The sequence below is a fragment of the Neofelis nebulosa genome, chromosome 9 (genome assembly GCF_028018385.1).
Source record: "Neofelis nebulosa isolate mNeoNeb1 chromosome 9, mNeoNeb1.pri, whole genome shotgun sequence".
Taxonomy (NCBI): Eukaryota; Metazoa; Chordata; class Mammalia; order Carnivora; family Felidae; genus Neofelis; species Neofelis nebulosa.
In genome coordinates this window covers 55,343,641-55,362,435 of record NC_080790.1, presented here as the reverse complement: position 1 = coordinate 55,362,435, position 18,795 = coordinate 55,343,641, and the positions used below count along the sequence as shown (strand labels likewise).

Genomic DNA, 18,795 nt, shown 5'->3' with positions numbered 1-18,795 from the left:
ATGTGGCTTCTGGCCACTCCTGGTATGGAGTGGTTTGGGGTGGGGTTTTCTCCTTTATCTTCTAACCGCCTGTAATTCTTGTCAGAGAACTGTTTGAAGGCTACTGAAACTGCTTTGTGGTAAGGCTCAAAAAGGCAGAAATACCTGGGAGTTTGTGTCTCCCAACACCACCATCACCCTGCTAATGTGGCCCTTAGCCAGAGATTGACCAGGGTAGAAGTATGAAGGCCCAGTTCTTTTGCCATGAGTGAGGACAAGCTATGACATCTATGATGTCACTTACATTCCAGAGGCCCCCCACCCACCCACCCAATTCAATCAGACTGAGGCTGGGACTTCACCTGGAATTACATCCCTGTTTGGTTTCTTTTCCTCTCTTCTGCTTCTTCCAATTCTTAGAGAAATCCTATATAAGCCCCTCCATACACAAATCCTCTTCTCCAGATCTGGAATTCCAACCTGAGACAGGCACTTACTATAATTCACACTTGGCAAGCATTTAATAAACATTACTCTTTATTATGTTTGCCATTAATAGCCATTATGAACTCAGTAACACTTCAAAATGAACCCGTATTTTAGAAGTTATGACCACTTCTAAATACATTGGAAAAATAATTATATATGTGTAAGACATTATAGATTCAGTCTATAACCTGCAGGACAGTCTGGACACGCTACGGTGGTCGTATAGTTTTCAATAGCCCACTTTGGGAAATATGGCTTTAAGACAACTCCCTTACTTCACTGAAAACTAAACAAGGAACAAGAGAATCTACATGAATGGTCCCAGGCCTAGAGCTAAGGAGTAGCAAGCTGAATCAAAACCCAGGTCTCCTGCCATTTTCACTATACACTTTATGTGGCCACTGGTCAGTTTTCAGAGAGCACTAAACCATGGGACCTCGGAAGCCTGCTCAGGGCACTGTCAGCAACTCTCCCTCAATGGTTACCGAAGGCTTGTGTACACACCCAGGCTGGATGTCTTAAAAAAAAAAACTACATAGAAGCTTCTGTATTCCAGAAGTGTGTCACTGAGAAGGGACAAAAGACCAAATGCATGAGAAGCATTAAGAAAATGCCCATAAAACATCAGGAAGTTGAGATTTAGAATAAATTTACAGATGAGAGGAAATTTAGCAGACCTATTTCCTGGTGATTTTCAGCATATTGTTCAGGCAGTAGATTCTTTGGTTCAAACAAACTCTGTCCTGTCAGCCTTCTATCCAACCCTCACTGTCAGCCACCTTCTCCTGGCAGAAATGCCACCTTCTCCTGGCAGCCTCCTGGGATCTTCAGAGTCAAAGTGCTCCTTCCCTGTCTTCCCAGCCACGGCCATCTGTCAAGCCTCCCTTGGCTCCTGCTTCCTTTTCCCCTACACTGAGGACACTTGAGAATACCTCACCTTCTCACACTGGACACTTCAATGGGCTCTGTTTCACCCACACTCACACCCTTAGAAGAGCATCTTGCTCACAGTGGATGCTCAACGAAAAGCTCTTGAATTGGGGACGCCTGAGTGACTCAGTCTGTTAAGCATCTGATTCTTGATTTCAGCTCAGGTCATGATCTCACGGTTCATGGGTTCAAGGGCCACATCAGGCTCTGCACTGACAGTGTGGAACCTGCTTGGGATTCTCTCTCTCTCTCTCTCTCCCTCTCTCCCGTCCCCCCTTTCAAAATAATTAAATAAACTTAAAAAAAAGAAAAAAAAAAAAAAGCTCTTGAAGTGATTGCCTATAATCACACCACAACATTGATAGCATCAACCAGATCAGGGACTGACAGAATCAAATACCTGTTGTGGCCCCGTGTTGGGATCCACCCTGAGCATGGTGGGTAGGGAACATCTGGAAGGACTTTGAAGAGAAACAGCCCACACACTTCCATTGCAAGATTTGTTACTATCTGTAGGAAAAAGCATGACATGAATCTGTTTCAACTTATGCAGGCATAGATCCTGGGTCAGTTTTAGGAAGCCACTAAAAGGGATGTATGTATCAATTGATTGGGAGTATTTATCAGGAGGGGATGAGGTGAGACTGGAGAATAAGCTCCAAAAGTTCAGCTTCACTGAGGACAAAACTAAACCCTTGTTTTTCCTGCAGACGGGGGATTTTTCTATCTGAGGATAGGCAGCACAGAGTAATCCCCAGGAGAAAGGTTTCTGGAAGGGCCTGTCCCTTCTCAGAAGTTCCCAGGGCCAGCCTGTCACAATTAATAAAGAGGTGCACCCGATTACCTCAAGTACCACAGGCAGGCTGGTGAGGTTCCAGACCCACAAACACAATAGGATCTGGAGAGAGAAACAAACCCCTTGCTGCCAAGCACCACCTGCCGTGTACCCGCACCCTTCAGGGCAGAGGCCAGTGTCTTTTCTGCCTAGCTCAGCTCTTTAAAATCCATCCAGCAATGTGAAAAATGCAGATCTGCTGGCATTTTCTAAAAGGAGTGGTTAGGAGGCACCCTGAGCTAGCCAGGAGGATTACTGCTTTCTCTCCCGTGACTCACTGGCTTTCTTGTCAGGAGCCCGGCCCAGAAAAGAAGGAGAAGAGGACCTAGAAGTGGCCTATGTCCAGGAGTCAGTCTCTGAGGGCCCTAGGCTCCCCGCTATTCCCCAGCCCCTTTAACACACCAATTCTCAGTCCATCAAAGCCTGCTTTCAGGAGGGATCCCAAGAGCCATGTTTATGCCCTAAAGGCCATGGTTTCCCAAAAGGTATTCACATATACCAAAAAAGGAAAAGGGGGATGCCTGGGTGGCTCAGTCAGTTGAGTGTCAGACTCTTGATTTCAGCTCAGGTCATGATCTCACAGTGGTGAGACTGAGCTCCGTGTCGGGCTCCACACTAGGCGTGGAGCCTACTTAAGATTCTCTCTCTCCCTCTATCCTTCCCCCGCTCACATGCCCTCTCTCAAAAAATAAAAGAATTAAAATTTTTTTAAAAAGGAAAAGGGATGTTTTCCCCAAAATGGGTTTGGGAAATCCAAAGTTAAAAGATATTTATTTTCAGCATGCCTGGTTGGCTCAGTTAGCAGAACATGCAACTCTTGATCTCAGGGTTGTAAGTTTGAGCCCCACATTGGGTGTAAAGATTACTTCAGAACAAAATCTTTAAAAAAATAAAGATGTTTATTTTCTTGAGGACTTCTCAGAGCCTTTACAACCTAATGAGAACTGGGAAATTCCAACAATATGATACAGTATACCACATTTTCCCAACATGTTAAATCATTAACATGACTTAATCATAAAACACTTTACCCACAAGCATCTCCTAGAACTAGCAGAATTTAATTCAATTTATTGCTCTTCTACCTCAGCAGGTTCCCAAAGTGTGGTCCATGGACACACTTTCAAGGATCCATGAAGTCAAAACTATGTCTGTAATCACAGCAAGATGGTATTTGTCTTCACTGTGTTGACATGGACATTGATGGTACAAAAGCAGTGAAGGGGAGGGTAAGACTGATGGTGCCTTAGCATATATCAAGGCAGTGGCCTCAAACTGTGCTAGTCATTGTACCCCTTACTGTCACATACTCCCAAGAAAGAAAAAAGTTTTACTTAAGAATGTCCTTGATAAACATAGAAAAGCATTAATTGTACTAAAGCTCAACCAGGGAATATACATATATTAAATATATTGTGTAAATAAATGAGAAATACATGCAAGGCACTTCTGCATACTAAGTACAATGGATGCCTCTAGGAAATGTTCTTGTGCAATTGTTTGAGTTGCAAGCTGAATTGGTCTTTTTTTTTTTTTTTTAATGGGACACCATTCTATTTGACTGACAGACAAACTACGGTTATACAGATTTGGGTATTTGGCAGACATTTTCTTGGAAATGAATGAAATGAGCATATCTCGACAAAGAAAACAACTGACAGCATTTGATGTCAATTATAAAATTTGAGGTTTCAAACAAAAATTAGAATTTTGGGAAACTTGTATTCACCACCATGAGTTTGACAGCTTAAAGACTCTTTTAATGAGCTTGATGGTGACATTAACAAATGTGCTATTTTGATATGATACAAAATGAAATATGTCAACATTTGGAAGATCTGAATAACTCAGTGAACTAATATTTTCAAAATAATTAATGCATGATGTTACAAAATCTTACATGGGTATAAAATCCATTCAAAGTGCAATTTAGACCAGTGTATTTAAATGTAACAGAGTATGAAATTTTCACTGCTCTGGTTTCAGATTCTATATGCAACCTCCTAGAAATTACCACTTGTCAAGATTTGTTGTAATGTCAAAGAAAATATCCATAAATATCTGAAATGACTATTTAAAATACTCCTCCCTTTTCTGGCTACATACTTCTACAAGTTGGATTTTCTTTACCCACTTCAACTAAAGTAACATACCACAACACATTAAATGCAGAGGCAGATGAGAATCCAGCTGCTCCTATTAAGCTAGACATGAAAGAAATTTGCAAAAGTATAAAACAATGCCATTCTGAGTCTCACTAGCAAGCATTTTTTTGTTTTGTTTTGTTTGTTTTGGAAAGTATAGACTTTTTTTTCAATAAAAAAGTAATGTTTTCTTGTAATGGTTTTACTATTGATATTTTTTAATGAATTAATAAATATTTTAAACATTTCTCAATTTACGTTTTGTATCAGGGATATGCAAACTTTTCTGTAAAGGTACAAATAAACATGTTGGGCTCCATGGTTCATACAGTCTCTGCTGCAACTAATCAACTCTACTGTTATAGCATTGAAGCCACATAGACAACATATAAATAAATGGGCTTGGCTTTGTTCCAATAGCATTTTATTTACAAAAAAAAAAAAAAAAAAGTCATGGGCTACGGGCACCTGGGTGGCTCAGCCGGTTAAGCATCTGACTTCGGCTCAGGTCATGATCTCGCAGTCCGTGAGTTCAAACCCCACATCAGGCTCTGTGCTGACAACTCAGAGCCTGGAGCCTGCTTTGGATTCTGTGTCTCCCTCTCTCTGACCCTCCCCCGTTCATGCTCTGTCTCTCTCTGTCTCAAAAATAAATAAACGTTAAAAAAAAAAAGTCATGGGCTAGATGTGGCCCATGCACCACAGTTTGCTGACCCCTATATTTTATGATAAATATCAATAGATACGACCGACTTAAAAGCTCTTTCGAGTTCTCACTAATTTATAAGTGTAAAGGGACCCCACAACCAAAAAGATTGAAAAATGCTGTTCTACCTGAAGTATGATCACTTTATCATCTTCAAAAGGAATTTCAGACACAGAGAAAGAGGAGATATGTTGGGGTGGGAGCGCTTCATCCTGGGGTCATCAGCCTGCTCCGGTTCCCTGTGGGGATGGATCCCATAAGCAATAAAAGGCTTGGGAAGGCGAGATTCTGACTGAACACAATTGCACTCCACAGTGGCATTTCCAGTCACCTCTGGAATCTACTTCATCTAGAAAAAGACTCAGTTTTTGGCCACTGTGGGGCCACTGCCACTGCCATGAGCCTATCCAAATGGACAAATAAACAAAATCAATAAAATCCCATCTTCACAAAGACAAAAGTCACACAATGGCAAAGTGCATCAGCAGGACAACCTCCGACCAGCAAACAGTAAACAGCAAGGGGTTCTCTTGCACTCGGCCCCCTGGCGAGATGGGACTACATGGGGGTGAGGGTACCGATCCTCACACAAGCAAAACCCGTCAAACCTAGATAGCATACAGAAGATCCCTGACTGCTCGGTGCATGCCAGTTATACAAGACTCAATAGGCTTGGCAAAAGGCTGGCTCCTCAGCCCTCGGCTTTTACTGTATATTTTAATGCAGGAACTGAGTCACACCTGCAAATCTTATGACAAATGATGTTTTATTAACTTTGAAGAGTGCCAACTCATTTCCTGGGTTCCAAGCCAACCTGACATAATAGAGTCCTTTCAACAACCCAAAAAGTTGGTATAATGTCCAAAATATTTCAAGGAATGAACACTTCTTAATTTGTTAATAAGTTCTGTGTCAGTCAGCTCTAATAGGATAAAAGCCTATCATTAGAGACCCAAAGCAAACTCAGAGCACCTGCCATCACCTTATTGCCTGCTGGACCTTTTTTCTTTGACTGTTTTTTTTTTTTTTTTTTTCCTTCTAGCAATGCTTTGTGTGACAAGAAGAGTTTTCTGGTGCCTTTCACACAGTTGGCTCTCCTGTCTACTGATCTTCTGGGTATTTTTAGTTCACTCCCTTGATGATTTTATTGGATCAACATATCAAGCTGTGAGGTTGTGCAACATGGAATGTCAACACAAACAGATACATCTAGAATAGCAGTGTTCCCTCTCTGCCACTAGAGAGCATCCCCACCCCCATCAACACAGACACACACACATCTGCCTTTCCTTAGTCACAAAGCTATCCAATTGGGCCCTTCTCTTCACAATTCTGTTTTCACCTCACTGACTGGCAAAACTCAGGTGTTCCAGCGTTGTCCTTGCTCTTAAAAGGGACAAGATCACTAGAGAAGCAAGGCAAACACTAACTACACACATGCAAAGAAATGACAGTCCACCTCTTAAGGGATAGACAAAGTGAATTGTCTGCTTACACTGGATAAAAGTAAGACAAGTCTGCATAGTCTTTAAAGATAGAGAAAAGTGCCTTCTTAGAGCAGAGAGCGTGCAGTGTGGCACCTCAAGTCATGAGGATACAGTGTGTTTGTGGGGCTGGGACAAGAAAGAAGGGAACTGAGACCTGTGCAAGAGATCTGAAGTGCATTTGAACTTGAGCAAGGGAATATAGCTCCTCCCTAAGTGGAGGGGGAGCTTTGTGGAGTCAGAATGTGGTGTCAAGGAAAACTGAGCCCTGGATCATGGAGGAAGAAGGTCCAAAGTCCAGCATGTTTGATGAGACAAGGAGGAGACATCACTAAGGTTCCAGCAAAAGCAGGAATTTACACCCTCAGTTGACCAGGAAATCTAGGATTTTCAGGTTGAGAGGACAGAATCACACAGGCCATAACACTAATCTACTGTGAGGTAATAGCCTAATCTACACTTTTTGGGTTAACCAGGACAGACTAGTTGGCCTTTTTGAACCCGTTTTCTCATTTATAAAATGGGATAATAATAGTACCTTATCAGCTCTGGCTGCCAGAACAAAATGCCATAGACAAGGTGGCTTAAACAGAAGTGTAGTTTCTCACAATTCTGGAAGCGGGGAGTTCAGGATCAGGGTGCCAGAATGGTCAGGTTCTGGGGAAGGACTTCTTCCTGACTTGTAAATGGCCACTTCTTCACGGTGTTCTCAAATGGAGAAGAGACAGCATGTGAACACAGGTCTTTTCCTATCTTATAAGGACACTAATCTCACTATGGGGGCTCCAACCTCATGGCCTCTCTCCTTTAAACCTCATCACCTCCTCCTAAAGGCCCATATCCAAAACCATCACGTGGGGGTGGGTCATGCTAGGATGCAACAGGAAGTTACTCAAACAAGAGGACTGAAAGCGATCAGCAGAAGCAAGGAAGGGAAGGGACAAAAGTAGGGAAAGAATGTGTCTTGTTTTGTGGAAGCAACACTTCTAGCCAAGAGTCACCCAAGTAAGTGTTTCACCTAATAACCCCTTGCTAGGTGTGTCTCACCTGACAGCTCTTTACATGAGTCAGTTTGAGCTGAATTGGAGCTGAAGACCTATGCAGAAGCTCCCCTCAGTTGTCCGAAGTTACTTTTAGCTCATTATAATGCTAAGATCTCCTCCTATGGGCAGAGCTTTCCACCATGTTTGGAACATATGATGTATGCACCACCAAGCTGACACACTAGGCATGCATAATTGAACCAAAGTGCCTAAGCAAGCTCCCTGCCCCCACCTCTAATACACTGCACAAAAGCTGCCTGTACTAACCCCATAGGGAGACAGCACTTTACGAGTTATCTTCCCATCTCTTTACTTGTAACAAGTAACAAAAAGTTCTTTGGTTTCACCATTTCCTTGGGTTGTGTTCAATTTGATGCACCCCAAGCAGCAAACCCCTTGAGTCTGGTTATAGACTCAACATACAAATTTGGAGGAGACACAAACATTCAGTGTACAGCAAATGCCTACCACAGAGAGCTGTGATGATTCAGTGAAGTTTACACACATAGGGCTAATTTAGCACAGTGCCCGGCACATCACTGGAACTCATTAAAGATGACCATTTTTCTTATTCTTATTTGTTTTAGGGAGTTAGCAGAGGAAATATTTCCACAAGCCAGCACCACTGTTCACCTAGAGTTGTGTTTGACAGGCAGTTGCGATGGCATTTCAACAAATGAATCTGTTGCCTTTTACTGGAAGGTAGCCAGGCGTTGCTCTCTGGTCCCAGGAACCCACATTCCCCATGCCCATGTCACAGGTGCTACACAGAGGTCAGAATTACTGGGAGAGGCAGTCTTCCACATGGCCTGGTATCAGCGCCTCCTTGGCATCCAGGTAAAAACAAGGACCGTCCCGGAGTGTAAGAATCTAGGCAACTAAAAGGCAACTGACAGAATGGGATAAGATATTTGCAAACAACATATCAGATAAAGGGTTAGTATCCAAAATCTATAAAGAACTTATCAAACTCAACACCCAAAAAACAAACAATCCAGTGAAGAAATGGGCAAAAGACATGAACAGACACTTCTCCAAAGAAGACATCCAGATGGCCAACTAACACATGAAAGAATGCTCAACATCACTCATCATCAGGGAAATAAAATCAAAACCACAATGAGATACCACCTTATACCTGTCAGAATGGCTAACATTAACAACTCAGGCAACAACAGATGTTGGCAGGGATGTGGAGAAGGAAGATCTCTTTTGCATTGCTACTGGGAATGCAAGCTGGTGCAGCCACTCTGGAAAACAGTATGGAGGTTCCTCAAAAAATGAAAAATAGAACTACCCGACGACCTGGCAATTACACTACTAGGTATTTATCCAAGGGACACAGGAATGCTGTTCCAAAGGGACACATGCACCCCAATGTTTACAGCAGCACTATCAACAATAGCCAAAGTATGGAAACAGCCCAAATGTCCATCGATGGATGAATGGATAAAGAAGATGTGGTACATATATATATAATGGAGTATTACTTAGCAATCAAAAAGAATGAAATCTTGCCATTTGCAAGATGTGGATGGAACTAGAGGGTATTATGCTAAGCGAAATTAGTCAGAGAAAGACAAATATCATATGACTTCACTCATATGAGGACTTTAAGACACAGAACGGATGAACATAAGGGAAGGGAAACAAAAATAATACAAAAACAGGGAGGGGAACAAAACATAAGAGACTCTTAAATATGGAGAACAAACAGAGGGTTACTGGAGGGGGTGTGGGAGGGGGGATGGGCTAAATGGGTAAGAGGCATTAAGGAATCTACTCCTGAAATCATTGTTGCACTATATGCTAACTAATTTGGATGTGAATTTAAAAATAAAATTAAAAATAAAATAAAATAATAAAAAGTGAAATGAAATGAAATGAAAATTAAATTAAATTAAATTAAAATAAATTAAATTAAATTAAATTAAATTAAATTAAATTAAATTAAATAAAAAAAGAATCTAGGCAGGAGCCTGTGACTAGACGGTGAGACATCCTCACTTTGCCTTTTCCCCCATAACGTGGACCAGTGGTTCTCAAACTTGAGTGTAAACCAGAATCCCCTGGAGAACGTGTTAAAACACAGATTGCTGAGTCCCACCTCCAGAGTTTATGAATCAGCAGGTATGGGATGGGCCAGAGAATCTGCATTTCTAACTAGTTTCTAGACGATGGTGACGCTGCTGGTTTTGGAACTACACTTTTGAGAATCACTGATGTAGACTGTGAAACAGAAGCTCCAGCAGTTTATTTCCCATGACAGTCCAATAATTTTAATAAAAGGCTGACATTCCAGTAACTCCTACGCTTCCCCCCAAGATTCCAAATTGAGGATAAAGTCAGCCACTGTGATTTTCAACACCAGAAAAGGTGGCATCACTTTGAAAAGTAGAAGTGAGGGGCGCCTGGGTGGCTCAGTCAGTTGGGCGTCCGACTTCGGCTCAGGTCATGATCTCGCGGTCTGTGAGTTTGAGCCCTGCATCGGGCTCTGTGCTGACAGCTCAGAGCCTGGAGCCTGCTTTGGGCTCTGTGTCACCTTCTCTCACTGCCTCTCTGCCTCTCATGCTCTCTCTCTGTCTCTCCCAAAAATAAATAAACATTAAAAAAATTCTTTAAAAAAAAAAGAAAAGTAGAAGTGATCTGCCGTTATATTTTAAGCAAGAAAAAAGTAAAGCTCAGACAAGTTTAGAATATCTTCCCAGGGTGTATAAGAGGAATTGTCAAGCTTTTGAAAACTAGAATTTGAATGGCAGGAGGGGTTGGAATTCTAAACTATCAACTAGATGATAATCTATCCCTTTTTCCCCAGCATTTTCTCTGACTTTGGACAGTTTTATCTTATCTCTGACACCTGGTGTGAAAACAAAGTATGTCAAACACTTGTTCAATTCCCACCCTTATGTTGCTCTAGGAAATAATTTGACTGACTCTTGTTTGTGCAAAAAATTCTTGGCTTCCTGTCTCTGGTTTTGAATTTCTCACTGCACCAAACTGGAAGCACAGCAGGTGAAAACATCAAATGCTTTTTATCCACCTGCACAACACTGGAGGCAATCCTCAGGGAATTCCTGCTGCTCACTGTATTTCCAGATCTTTGCCTGTCCACCCAGGCTTGCCCTGGGGTACAGGTTTATTGGGCCTCTCCTAGTCAATACATTTCTCTGAAATATATCAAGCCATGCTCAGCTACTTCTTAGACACCCCAAGCACTTAATCTTTACTTGTTCTTTATGAGAGAGTAGGCTGTTGCCACAGCTATGCTTGACAGTGGTTTGTTTCCTTCCTTTCCCAGGGAGGTTTGAAACCACAGACTTGAACACAAAGGCATAACTATACAGCATAAAAGGCTTTTTACTCAGTTTAAAACTTGGATTTTTCAACCCAGGACTCAGGTCTTCATGGAGTCCCTCTTTTTGAAGAAACTCAGTGGCATCTTCCCACATTCCATCAGGACACTAGCTAGCCATCACCCTCTCTAAAGACATTAGCTTCTGTCAAACTAAGCACCACCACCAGTGAACCCTCATTACCATAAAAGAATTCTTCTAATATATTTCTTTTATTCTTATTTTATGGGGCAGAGGTAACTCCAAAACAAAAGGGTAACTTTGAAGGTTTTTTTCAGGTCATTTTCAATCTGCGTTTTCCTTCCTGTTGGGTGCTCAGAAAGCCTTCAAGTACCCCAAACAAACTTGCCATATTCCACCCATATGCACTTGATCTAACTCAGTTGTTCTCAACTGGGGGCAACTCTGGCCCCCAGGGACATTTGGCAATGTTCAAAGACATTTTTGGTTGTTCCAATCGCGGTGAGGGATACTCCTGACATCTAGTGGATAGAAACCAAGGATGCTACTAAACATCCTACAAAGCTGAAAACAGCCCCACAACAAAGTATTGCCCAGCTCCAAATGTCAATGTTGCCAAACTGGAGAAACCCTGATAAGTGACTCCCCAGAGGGAATGGACAACCCTGCTCCCAAAGACTTAGTTCCTATGAACAGGAGGGTAACGGACAGAATCTCTGGCTAAATTTCCAATGTAGAGAAAGCCCCTAGAACAGCAGTGATTCTTCACATTCACATGAAAAGAATGAGAATTTGAAGTTATGGCATCATCCTTGGAAGATGGGTATGTTAAGTTAGGTCCTCCCAGAAGAAAAAAGTACAAGAGGTTCATTTAGGAGGTAATCCCAAGAAAACTCAGTAGGGGAGTAGAGAAGTAAGATAGGAAGGTGGGGGGGGGAGTCATTAGAGGGTGCTGTCATCAAGCAAGTTACCAGTGTGGACAACAGAAGCTTAATCCTACCGGAGAATGCTGGGAAGACCTAGAACACTGTCTTTAGTTATCCCAGCTGAGAGCCAAGGAAGTGGTGCCAATTACTAACACATCTTGTCAGTCACGGTTGAGGGCTCCCAAGGGCAACTGATGCCTCAGCACTTGTAGCTGGCCCAAACACAATTTGCTCTCAAGCAAAATCCTCACTCAAAGACTCTCAGGTGCTGACAGTTGAAAGTCAGGCTGGTTGGTGCATGAAACTGGTAGGTGCATGAAACTGGTTGGTGCATGAAAGTGGTTAAGGATGCATCTTCTACAGTGGGATTGCTGGGTGTGCTCGTTTTATACCTCGTATTTCTCTCATGTTTGGGCATTTACAATGAGCATTTATTACCTCAGTAGCAAGAAGAAAACACTTGAAACCTACAATACCAGACGGAAATGCAAAAAGCATAATTAAAACATAGGAGTAAACACAGCTTTTGATACTAGTTAAGCTCTCCAATTTAAAACTAAGAACAAGGCATTTCTTTTTTTTTTTTTTTTTTTTTTTTTTATTTATTTTTGGGACAGAGAGAGACAGAGCATGAACAGGGGAGGTGCAGAGAGAGGGAGACACAGAATCGGAAACAGGCTCCAGGCTCCGAGCCATCAGCCCAGAGCCTGACGCGGGGCTCAAACTCACGGACCGCGAGATCGTGACCTGGCTGAAGTCGGACGCTTAACCGACTGCGCCACCCAGGCGCCCCAGAACAAGGCATTTCAAAACCATACTTTACCCAACATGAGATAGAGGTGATCTAACTTGCAGTGTTGGTAGCACCGTCACTGTAGATCTGCCATCTCAAAGCTGCCATGCCACAAAGCTCTGACTGCATAAAGCTCCTGGACTGGACAGGATGAGGAAGCCAAGGCAGAGGTCATGGTTTCCTAAACTTCATGCCCGGGCTTGGATTACCTGTCTATAAAATTTGAAAATTCAAACTTGTAAAAAGTATTGCCCCGAGTTTCAATTTTAAAAAAAATCTATTAACAAAGTAACTCAAGCAGAGACAAGAATGTTACAGGAAAATTAACTGATTTCAGTCAACGTTGGAGAATTAAAGCTCCCATTCCATTTGACAAGATCTCACTTTCCAAAGTTTGGTGTTTTGTCAATTCATATACAACATAACTAGGAACTCTAAGCCTTATCAACCATCGAATATTCTGTCACCTTTTTTTTTTGCATTATTTTTTAATGCCCAAGAGTCTAAACCTCCACTAATACTCATAAAAGAAACTGAACTTGTTTCAACTGTATTAACTAATACAAGATGAACTAATTTAAATTATAATAGTATTCAGAAAAATGCAATATTAGTCTGGGATTAATTGTAGCATTTCTCCTATCAAAAGAACGTTATCAATTATTCTAAACTTAATAAAAACAGTTTAAACAAAATCTTTAGATTTGAAAAGTACCTCAGAAAATAATTGGTATATATTCATTTATTTGATACTTAGCTCCAATTTAAAAGATCAATCATGAATCTGTGGGAAGGATAAAGTGTGGAGATTTTTGTGATGCCAGATAAGGAGGATATTAGTAAAGCCCAAAACAATACACAAACGCACACACACACTTTTGTCTTTTTAAATTAATGAACATATTTGAGACATTTTCATTCAGCATAAATATATATCATTTTAACTAGAAACACCCATCTTTTTGAAATACTAAATATTCAATAATTAATGAAAAATAAGGAGGTTCTTAAAAAGTAGAACATGAATAGATTATTTCTATAGTATCAACTCAAGAACTTAAAATTCAGCTATGTCACTGCAGAGTAAAAAGCACACTCCAATAAAAATAAGTCTGAGAGGACAGTTCTTCTGCTTTTGCTTATTCCCAACACCAGGTAGGTCAGTAACCTCATCCAAGAGTCTATGGATAAACATTCCCTTAAAGAGTCCTTTAAGCTAAAACTTAAAGAAGGCAAGATACAACTTCTTGAGAGTGGCTAAAACTCACATTCTAGACTGTGAAGGACAAACATTTTTCTGTGGCTAACCCAGAGCGCAATGTACAGAGCAAACGCACAGTTCTGATATCTGCTTCCTCCTCCTACCACTGTGGTCAAGACCTCAAGTCTTCAGCCTGACCCTTTCTGGACCCGTCATCTCCTTAGGTGTGTCTCATGATCATGACATTTTTCTCCTATGTCATTGCTGCACTGAAATTTCTGTTTATTTGTTGAAGGCATCTTACAAATGGGTGATCATTTCAAAACTTCTTTTGGACACTGTACTCAAGGTGGTGCAGGGAAGTGATATTTTCATTCACCACCCTACTCCATAAAGAAAGCAATGGTAAAGTGTAAAGACAGAAAAACAAAAGTATAAACTTGGGCTCAAAAGCCAGAAAAAAATCTCTGTGGACCAGAAAAGAATACAAATGCTGAACAGTGAACTGGGCTGAAGCTGCAGACTTACTGGGGTCATGTCAAAAGTATGTAGCAGACCACCTGCAAAGGCTCCCACTGGCCAAAGATGGAACAACTGCAACATCAAGAAGAATAATACCTACAAAAAACTGAAACCCAGTAAAACTGAGAACTCCAGAGTTGATAATGATACCTTTTTTTAAATTTATTTTGAGAGAGACAGAGAGCATGCAAGCAGGGAAGGAACAGAGAGAGGAAGAGAGAGACAATCCCAAGCAGGCTCCATGCTGTCAGCACAAAGACCAATGTGGGGCTCAAACCCAAGATCCGTGAGATCATGACCTGAGCCAAAATCAAGAGTTGGAAGCTTAACCGACTGAGCCACCCAGGTGCTCCAATAATGATATTTTTTAAAGAATTAGTTGCCTCTTGAAAATTCTAGAGAATCAGGACACTTGGGTGGCTCAGTCAGTTGAGCGTCTGGCTTCAACGTTTAAGCCCCACATTGGGGTCACTGTCAGCCTGTCATCACAGAGCCCACTTCAGATCCTCTGTCTCCCTCTCTCTGCCCCTCCCCGACTTGAGCTCTCTCAAAAATAAACATTAAAAGAAGGGAGCTAACATGGCGGAGAAGTAGGGGATCCAAAGTTCCCTTGTCTCTCAAACACAGCAGTGTTGAGGGCAAAGGACTTTGAACTCCGAGAGTCCGGGTGGCAAAGTGACAGAGACACCCCCAGGGACCTACCGGGACAATGTGATGGGCCATAGGTGCGTGATTGCGAACGGGGAGAGATAAAATGGGCAGCAGAGGAACGGAGGGGAGGGATCCCCTTCTGCAGGAAGACAAAGGGAAGAGAAAGAGAGGATGGGGAAGCGTAGGACTCTATCTGGACAAGAGAAAAACCACAGACTGGGACAGAGAAATATCCAATCTCTAACTGTGGGGCTTTCTCTGCACTGGGGCCAGCTGCCCTGTTCACACACCTGGGGAGGAGGGGAGCCGGTCCCAGGCTCAGTAACTAGTTCAGAGGCGCAGTCTGCAGTGAGAGAAAGTAATCCCCTCCCTGGAGTGCTGTGGGAAGAAAGTATATGGCCATTCAAAGGACAAAGACCCTGCCTGTGCCCACCAGCCAGAAAACATATATTGGGTGGCAAAGAGTGGGAACCTTAAAGACATCGGGGTTTAAGTCCCAGCTAGCTCCAGGGAGACAAAGGATTCGCAGAGTGGGACAAACCACGGGAGGCACTGTGCAGTGGCACGGGGTGGCTCTTCCCCGGAATCAGGGTGCACGGAGTGGGACTCTTTAAGACATCGGGGTTTAAATCCCAGCCAAGTGCTAGGGAGGCACGGGAGTCAGTGGAGCAGGACAAACCACCTCATTTGTGCCCCTACCACGGTGAGGATGGCTTGAACAGAGTGGTTTGGGGCACCTGATCCGTGGAGGAGAGACTGGGGGGTCGCTATCTATCTCCCCATCACCAACAAGGTGGGGCTTCGGGGAATGGACAGCAGGCCCACACGGGAGGCAGAACCGCATACACTGAACCACGCCTCTCTGCACCTGGTAACTGCACATCTACTGGAGCAGTACTGATGCTGACAAACCAGACAGCCCCTCCTCCAGACCAGGGCTGTTGCACTGCCTGGTTTAATTCTTGGATAATTCTTATTATACATATTCTATATATATAACATAGAATATAGAATTATATATATAATATATATAGAAAGAATATATGTATATATGGAAGAATATACACACGCATATGTATGTATACTTATATACATATATAACACATATATATACATATACAACACACACATATATATGAATATAAAACACATGTATATACATACATAATCTTCCTTCCTTTTCTCCTTATCTCCTCCCTCCTCTAGTCTGGTTACTCTGGTTGTTGGTTTGTTTAAGCAGAAATAATTAATCTATTCTCTTTATACATGATGTGCACCTCCTTCTTTATTTTCCTTTCTCCCTCTGAATTAAGCCATATAGTTTCTGTCTGGTCAATTTTATTTTCTTTTCCTTTTCCCCCGCCTCCTTCTTTATTTTCCTTACTCTCTCTCTGGATTAAGTCATATAGTTTCTTTGGTCATTTTTATTCTCTTTTCTTTTACCCTTGCCCCTGTCATTTCTCTCTTTGTATGGGATAAGGCCTCTTCCATCAGCACCGCCTCCACCCTGTTGGCTACTTGTATCTGGTGTTTCTGTTTTTTTTTTTTTGTTTTGGGGGCTTTTTTTGTGTTTGTTTTTATTTTTTGTTTGTTTTCCTTTCCAGGCCTACTTCAACAAACAAATCAAAGCCCACCTGGTGGAGGGTCCAAAACATCACTACAAGTAGGGAGATAAAGTAACCAAAGTCACAACAACAAACAGCAAGTAGCACACTCCAAAAAACACCTCCTGAAGGGCCAGGCCCTGGACAGTGTATGACCCCTCTTTAGTATAGTAGTGCTCACAGGTGCAGGGCACATAACAAGCTTTTAAAACACATAGGGACAGAAAACTAGCCAAATGACAAAACGAAGAATTCTCCTCAAAAGAAATTCTAGAAGAAATGACAGCTAAAGAATTGATCAAAACAGATATAAATAATATAACTGGACAAGAATTTAGAAAAATAATCATAAGATTAATCACTGGGCTTGAAAAAAGCGTAGAAGACAGCAGAGGATCTATTGCTGCAGAGATCAAGGAACTAAAAAATAGTCATGATGAATTTAAAAATGCTGTAAATGAGGGGCAAAATAAATTAGAGGCCGTGACAGTGAGGACTGAAGAGACAGAGGGAAGAACAGGTGAAATAGAAGATAAAATTATAGAAAAAGATGAAGCTGAGAAAAAGAAAGACAAAAAAATTCTGGACCATGAGGGGAGAATTAGAGAACTAAGTGATTCAATGAAACTGAATAATATCCATATCACAGGAGTTCCAGAAGAAGAGAGAGAGAAAGGGGCAGAAGGTGTACTTGAACAAATCATAGCTGAGAACTTCCCCAATCTTGGGAAGGAAACAGATATTGAAATCCAGGAGGCACAAAGAACTCCCTTGAGATGTAACTTGAATCGATCAATCTCCTACATGACATATCATAGTGAAACTGGCAAAATACAAAGACAAAGAGAGAATTCTGAAAGCAGCTAGGGACAAACAGGCCTTAACCTACAAGGGTAGACACATAAAGGTAGTAGCAGACCTATCTACTGAAACTTGGCAGGCCAGAAAGGAGTGGCAGGATATTTTCAATGTGCTGAATAGGAAAAATATGCAGCCAAGAATCTTTTATCCAGTAAGCCTGTCATTCAGAATAGGAGGAGAAATAAAGGTTTTCCCAAACAAACAAAAACTGAAGGAATTCATCACCATTGAACCAGCCCTACAAGAGATCCTAAGGCGGACTCTGTGAGTGAAATGTTGCAAGGACCACAAAGGACCAGAGACATCACAAGCATGAAATCTACAGATAACACAATGACTCTAAACCCATATCTTTCAACAATAACACTGAATGTAAATAGACTAAATGCTCTAGTCAAAAGACACAGGGTATCAGAGTGGATAAAAAAACAAGACCTATCTATTTGCTGTCTACAAGAAACCCATTTTAGACCTGAGTACACCTTCAGATTGGAAGTGAGGGGAAGGAGAACCAACTATCATGCTACTGGAAGTCAAAAGAAAGCTGGAGTAGCCATTCTTATATCAGACAAACCAGATTTTAAACTAAAGGCTGCAACAAGAGATTATATCATAATTATGGAGTCTATCCATCAAGAAAAGCTAACAATTACAAATGTTTATACACTAAATTTGAAAGCACCAAAACATATAAAACAATTAATCACAAACATAAGCAATCTTATTGGTAAGAATGTGGGAATCTCAGGGGGCTTTAATACTCCACTTACCGCAATGGACAGATCATCCAGACAGAAAATCAATAAAGAAACAATGACCCTGAATGATACACTGGACCAGAAGGACTTGACTGATATATTCAGAACTTTTCAACCTAAAGCAGCAGGATACACATTCTTCTCGAGTGCACACAGAACATTCTCCAAGATAGATCACATACTGGGTCGCAAAACAGCCCTCAATAAATATAAAAGAATTAATATCAAACCATGCACATTTTCAGACCACAACACTATGAAACCTGAAATCAACCACAGGAAAAAGTTGGAAAACCTGCAAATGCATGGAGGTTAAAGAACATCCTACTAAAGAATGAATGGGTCAACCAGACAATTAAAGAAGAAATTTAAAAATATATGGAAACAAATTAAAATGAAAACACAACAGTCCAAACCCTTTGGGATGCAGCGAAGGCAGTCATGAAAGGAAAATATATTGCAATCCAGGCCTATCTCAAGAAACAAGAAAAATCCCAAATACAAAATCTAACAGCACACCTAAAGGAACTAGAAACAGAACAACAAAGAAACCCC

At 41.5% G+C, this 18,795-nt stretch overlaps 1 protein-coding gene across 3 annotated transcripts in view; it reads right to left on the bottom strand.

Annotated features, from left to right (window-relative positions):
- Nucleotides 1-12,852, bottom strand: part of LOC131484997 (E3 ubiquitin-protein ligase RNF113A-like) — a 505,434-nt gene extending 492,582 nt beyond the window's left edge. For all 3 annotated transcript variants that reach the window (XM_058683876.1, XM_058683878.1, XM_058683883.1), the window contains exon 1: nt 12,674-12,852. The gene's annotated coding sequence lies outside the window, so the exon portion shown is untranslated. The remainder of the gene's footprint in view (nt 1-12,673) is intronic.
- Nucleotides 12,853-18,795: the final 5,943 nt, after the last annotated feature.